Source organism: Tursiops truncatus, chromosome 2 (assembly GCF_011762595.2).
Source record: "Tursiops truncatus isolate mTurTru1 chromosome 2, mTurTru1.mat.Y, whole genome shotgun sequence".
Classification (NCBI taxonomy): Eukaryota; Metazoa; Chordata; class Mammalia; order Artiodactyla; family Delphinidae; genus Tursiops; species Tursiops truncatus.
The window spans coordinates 97,775,321-97,781,435 of NC_047035.1; the positions used below are offsets into that span (position 1 = coordinate 97,775,321).

The 6,115-nt window shown below is 44.0% G+C and overlaps 1 long non-coding RNA gene across 1 annotated transcript in view; it reads right to left on the reverse strand.

Annotated features, from left to right (window-relative positions):
• LOC141277856 (uncharacterized) overlaps positions 1-4,647 on the reverse strand; it is a 393,554-nt gene extending 388,907 nt beyond the window's left edge. The window contains exon 1 of the long non-coding RNA XR_012329720.1: positions 4,630-4,647. This is a non-coding gene — a long non-coding RNA (uncharacterized lncRNA). The remainder of the gene's footprint in view (positions 1-4,629) is intronic.
• Positions 4,648-6,115: the final 1,468 nt, after the last annotated feature.

The window sequence follows — 6,115 nt, forward strand, 5'->3', positions numbered from 1 at the left end:
GTCTCTAAACACAACACCTTGCTAAGCGGCTCCAGCACACTGGGTTACCCTTCCTATCTCAACCACGCACATCCTAAGACACAAGTCTTGTCGTGGGCCTACTGCATGCAGGGCAACATCCCTCCCATGCCATCTATAAACACTAACATCTGCAGCATCCGTGCCTGAGACAGGCTGAGGGACCCCGCTGGTAATGAAGCCGGGGGATGCCTCAGGCTCCCGTTTCACAGCCAAAGACTAAGGTCACAACAGGCTTTCTATGGCCACCTTTCTACTATGTGGGCCAGACCACACATCAGACTCTGACACAACTAGCACCAGTGGTTATTAGTTAAAATGTGCATCCAAAACAGAATTCTACTGAGAATGAGAATTCAGGCTTTAATAGATTACACCACATCTCGATCATACGTAATCCATAGAGTGAGGTCCCCTTTGTGTATCAATCTAACCAACAGTGATTTGATTGCCTATAGAATACATCACTCTGTGAAGTGCAATTAGGGATGTCTTTGAAAATTCATTATAAAACAACCTGTATTAAGGCTTTTATTGCTAGAGAGTTGCAACATGTTAGATTTTCAGAGGAAAGTGAAGATGTGCTTTAGAAATGGGGGAAATTTATGAAGATTCCTAAGCTTAACACTACTTTACTCCCTCTACCCATTTCTTACTATCTCAGGAGAAAAGAACAATTTATCTTTCCTTGACTCTCTCTATTCATTTAATGTTACATAAATTATCTTTCTTAAAAGTATTTCACTGGTACACTCTGAGGTAAATTCTCAAAAACAAACAAATTTTACTCTACATTTCTTATTTGCTTCCCCCTGTCTCCTTCCTTGTTCCTGCTGGCTCCTCTAGGGGACAAATTTACCTTTTCTCAACCTTCTCTTTTATGGATATTCTCTACCTCTTTTCCAGCTGGCTCGCCCTAACCAACACACCTGCCACTAGTTTCACATGAGTAAATTACCATAACCATCCTGGTTTAAGTCACATGACTCTTTTCAAAATAAATCATTCAAGATAAATTATTATCCCTAAAGAGAGCCCAAGGATCTACTGAAGTAATTTTGGTGAGGCTTTACAAAATTTTAATTGTGTCAAAACAGCTGAGATTGATTTAATTTTAAGTGCAGATTAATTCAGAGGGAAGAGTTTGAGCATTCCCTGCTTAAGAGCACTTTTAAATCGCTGTCACAAATTTGAAAGTCCTGAGATAATTACTTTTTTGCTTTTCTTTGATAATATATGAGTTGTTTTTATGAGATGCTCTAGACCTGTGGCAGTGAAAATCACCTATTTGCCCAGCCAGCTGTGACAGTGATACAGTGATCTGAAGAGAGAAATGTGAAACAATTTCAGAAGACCACAAATACTAGAGGCCTGAAAAATCTAATGGGGAGCGGTGTATGGAGTGAAAAGCGAGAGAGCTCCCAGGGCTAGAGTAAAGAGGTTAGGCCATGTGCCCATAGCAGCTGCCCTGTGGTAAGGAGCCAAGAGGAGCCCCTGAAGATGCCTTCCAAACTCAGCCAACCCCCACTGACCCGGCTTCCTCCCTCTTCCACCTTCCTCCTAACTTTCTCCAACTGAGGCCTCTGGAGAACGGAGAGGAGATAAGGCAACAGACAAGAGTCTATCCTGGTATCCGAGAATTCAAGGGAAGGAACAGCAGAACGTAAGCTTACCAATCAGTTCCCCCAGAGAAGAAACAAACCACCCACTCCAACTTCTAAAGGAAAATAGGAAGGAAGGAAGGAATTCAGCGAGGGAGGGAGGGGGGGAGAAAGGGAATCAGAATCCCGGAGGGAAATACAAAATGTTCCTTAGAAACCAGATATTGCATCTTCAGCATTTCTTTTATTTCAACTGTCTTCTACAAAGTTATTACTTCCCAAACCACCAATCTTTGGGTAATTTAAGTACTTTACCATGGCCCCCAGGCAAACTGAAATGTATCAGGAAAAGGAAGAATGTGTTAGGTCCTCTAAGCTCTTTGTAAGGGATAAACAGCCAATGTTGAAAACTTTCATTGCATAGAATTCAGGCCTAAAGATATAGCTGATGAATTTTTCCATCTTCATTTTTTAAAATTCCATTGTGCTTGTAACAGAATTAGTGAGATAAAAAATGCTGTGTTCATTTACTCCCTCCCCACCCCACCCCACGCCCCCCAATCTAAAGGCTGGTATACAGACTTCTCCACCCCTTCCAAAGTTATCACAAATAGCCCAGTGCCCTCTATTGGCCTTCCTGACACACTGCTTCTCTATGGCCTCTGCAGCTACCTGGGTTGTTTTTAAACATTCTGCAGCCACAGCTCCGCAGATAAATTAGTGGCTTAAGAAAAGTGCTGTTTGGATTGAACACAAATCATCTGACAAACAAAAGAAGAAATAGGTATGATGGACTCTGAAATCAAGCAGTAAAATTAATTACGGCGGGTCAACAGTTATGTCACTTTCCTCTTTCAAGAAAAGATTTAATTTGACTTTTCTTAAAAACAGCTTTGTTATATTGCTGAATTACCATTGAGTGTGGCTTTACCTGACTGGCTTCAGAAGCAGACAATGAACTGAATCAAATCTACTCAAAGTGACCCAGCAAGCAGGGGAGTGATGGGAGACCATCGTGCTAGCCCATAAGGGCTGAGGGAGGAGGGGGGCTAAGCTCCTTCAGGCTTACATCATCTTAGACCAAGTTGGGAATGGGCTTAGGGAGTCAGATGCTATGAGGAGAAGAAGTTCCTTGAGGAGGACAAATTGGGCACGTTCAGAAAGAAACCCTTTCAAACTCCTAGAGAACCATTTCTTGACAGGAACATTTAACCCTACAGTCCTTCATCCAATTGTTGTTTTTTATTTTTAATGACACTATAAGGTGACCCTTATTGATGGATTTTTCTTTTTTGCATTAGAAGACTTTGCCCTCCATACAAAAGTTTATTTTACCCTCCTGTGTGAAAAAATCAAAACTTCCAAATTAGCTGGAAACGAACAAACAAAAAAAACTAGCAAATAAGCCAAGAATAATTTCAATCTGGGACCTGTGAGGTCTCCATGTAAAACAGAGAAGGGACATCACCACAGCCCCCAGCCCCATTCTGACTGATCTGTTCCTCAGGCTAGAGACCTCATAGGTGACATTGCCTTGCAACACAAGATGGATATCAGCAAATAGCTACTCTTGCAACTAAAATAGTGAATTTCGTTCCTGCCTCAGTACTGTTGAATCATTTGTGTGCCAGGCATCGGACAGGGGTTGGAGGAACAGAAATAAATAAAACACAGTCTCTACCCACAAGGATTTCAGTCAAGCAGGATACAAAGACAAGTGAATATAATTAGAACCTAACACTGTAAACTCCACGATAAAAGTATACACAAAGTGGAAGCAAAAAAGAGATGGTTCTAGCAGGAAAGATCCATGATTCCAAATCACAGTTTGTATTGTACCCCAAAATGCATCACTTTCATTCAGTGAGGACTCAGGAACCGCGTGAATTCTTTCATACCCTTCTGATGCATGGTTGCAAAGCAAAGCTGGTGATAAATATATTAAGTGAAGTGTGATTTACTCATATCAGAGAAGCATCAAACATAAACAACAAGCTACTCAAAAACACAGAAGAAACACATTCAAGGAGAGGATGGCAGGCTTGTCCGACAGAGAGAAGGTCAGGGAACATTCCGACTGAAAGGATTGCTGGATTTAGCAGTAAAAAGTCACTGGTGAGTTCAAGACAAGCCACTTCAATAGAGTGATGAATACAAGAAGCCAGGCTCAAAGAAAATGTGTTTAAAAAGGAAAGAAACACCGTGGGCACAGATGCTCTTGTAGGAGCAGTTACCTTAAGTGAATGCCTTTGGAGACAGCACAGTGGGAAATTTTCCTCAGGGACAAGAGTCTTTCCTGTGGGGGAGAAGATGAGAGTGTTGGCGCTCCAGTCATAGAGACCTGGGTTCAAATTCCAGCTGTGCCACTTAAAGTAATTTGCCACTCCAAACCTCTGTCAGATGGGATCATCAGAGCACCTATCTCATAGAAAAAGTACCTGGCACAGAGTAAACACTCACTGTGGAAAGTGGGAAGGAGTCAGAGAAACCCCCCTATTCCTTGAATTCTAAGACTCCTATTTTAACATATCTGAAATCAGCATGCATCATAGTTTGTCAGTATTTTCCCTTCTTAGCAGTACATAAAATAATGACTCATCTAACAATCAATGACAACTTGGATTTAATGAGAGAATTAGTCCCTAACCCTGGAGCAGTTGAGTAACTGACCTAGCTTTATGCAAATTGGGTTATGAAGAAATGTTAAAGGGAACATTTCGCTTAAATTCACAAGGGTTTCAAAACATCTTCTGGACCCTTGCTACTTGTAATATGGCCCACAAACCAGCAGTGGCAACATCACCTGGGATCTCGTTAGAAATGCAGAATCTCAGCCTCCTCCCCAGACATATCAAATAAGAATCCTTATTTTAACAAGGGCCCTAGGTAATTTGTGTGTAAAGTTTTTAAAGCACTGTTCTAGCATTTTTAAAATTCGTTTTAAGTTGGAGCTATTGGTATAATTGGACACTGAATCCATTTTCTTAACTTATTTTCCTTCCGTACTCACCAAAATTTTATTCTTTCATTAAAAATATAAAAGAGAAGTGCCAAGTCAGTTCCGGCAGAGAGCGCGGTGAGAAGCGGATTGCGGCCTTCTAGCCCGGGGCCCTCCAGGCCCTCCGGCCTCTGGTCGGCAGGTGAACTGGGGGGCCCCCGGGACAAGCTCAGGCTGTGTCTTACCGAGCCCCAGAGCCCTCGCCGCAGCCGCCCACTGGCAGGGCCCGAGCCTGGAAGCAGCAACGAACTGCTCCCCCACCCCCTCCTCCGCGACCTAATGGCGGCGGCCCCTCGGAGCCCAGATCCCGCCCACTGCCGCGTCTCTTGACCCCACGCTGCAGGGGTTAGGCGAAGCCTCCGGCAGGCCACCGACGACGTGGCGCCTTTGGGCGTCGGGCGTGGCAGGGCGAGAAGAATGGCGGCCACTGGAACGCTGCGGAGGGCCGTTAGAGCCTCGAAGGCCCGGGAAGGGGACTCTACGTGGACGCCAGCTCAGCCACCCTTAAGCCTTGGAGCCCGCGCGGATCCGGGACCTGAGGTGACCTCTCTGCCCCAGTTGGACGAGACCTCACCTCGTCCGGACAACGACGGACAAAGGCCTTAACGGGCCCGGAAGGTGAGCGGAGCCCCGGTCGACGACGGGTGGAACGTTAGCGGGTCATCGGGCAGTTGGTCGTCGTTCTACCAAGACCTCGATGTCGGAAGATAGAAATGGTAGAATAACGTACCACATGCGGCCAATAGGAAGTGCCCGCCACCCTTTGGGAAGATTTACTGGCCGTTTATATTAGGCCTGTGTATATAATATGAAAAAGCTGCTCTCAACTTTCCCCCCAACCTTTCGAAGGAAAACTTTTCGCTACATATAGGCCTTCTAGATGTGAAGAGGTTGCCGACGTATGATAGTTAAAGTCACATGTCTTGTAAATGCCCATTTGTTTCTTTAAAAAAACCGTAGAAAAGAAATGTCTTCTGGAAATGACTTTTCGAAATGGAGTTGTTTGACCACCTCTAGAGGCGACATCAGGAGCCACAGAGGTCCACGTTTGTTCAGTGGGTTAGAGGACATGGAATGGAAGACGTTGAGGAGGAAGAAAAGAAGGTTCTGTGCCAGACTGGTCACAATAGACATTTGCATATTAGAACCATTGTTTTGTGTGTGCATTTTACTCCTTACTACTGTATGTGTAGTTGACAATAAGTACTTTTTTGATATATCTAGTCTTTCTAGATCTTCTAAAGTGCCTGATATTTGTTCAAAGTAGAGGTAGTAAAAAGACATTTTGTAAATATCTTTTTGTTAAAATTCGTATGAAATGTTGTTGGGGGGGGAGGGGTGGCCAAACCACCTTTTTGAACAGTACGCAGTATGCACTGTGTGTGTTTGTGCACTGGTTCAAGGTCGCGGGGAGGAGAAGGAAGTGCAAAGAGCTCTGTGCCAGTGTGTTTATAGTGAGGCAAGATTAACCGTTGTCTTTTTTATGTTCCCGCATTTT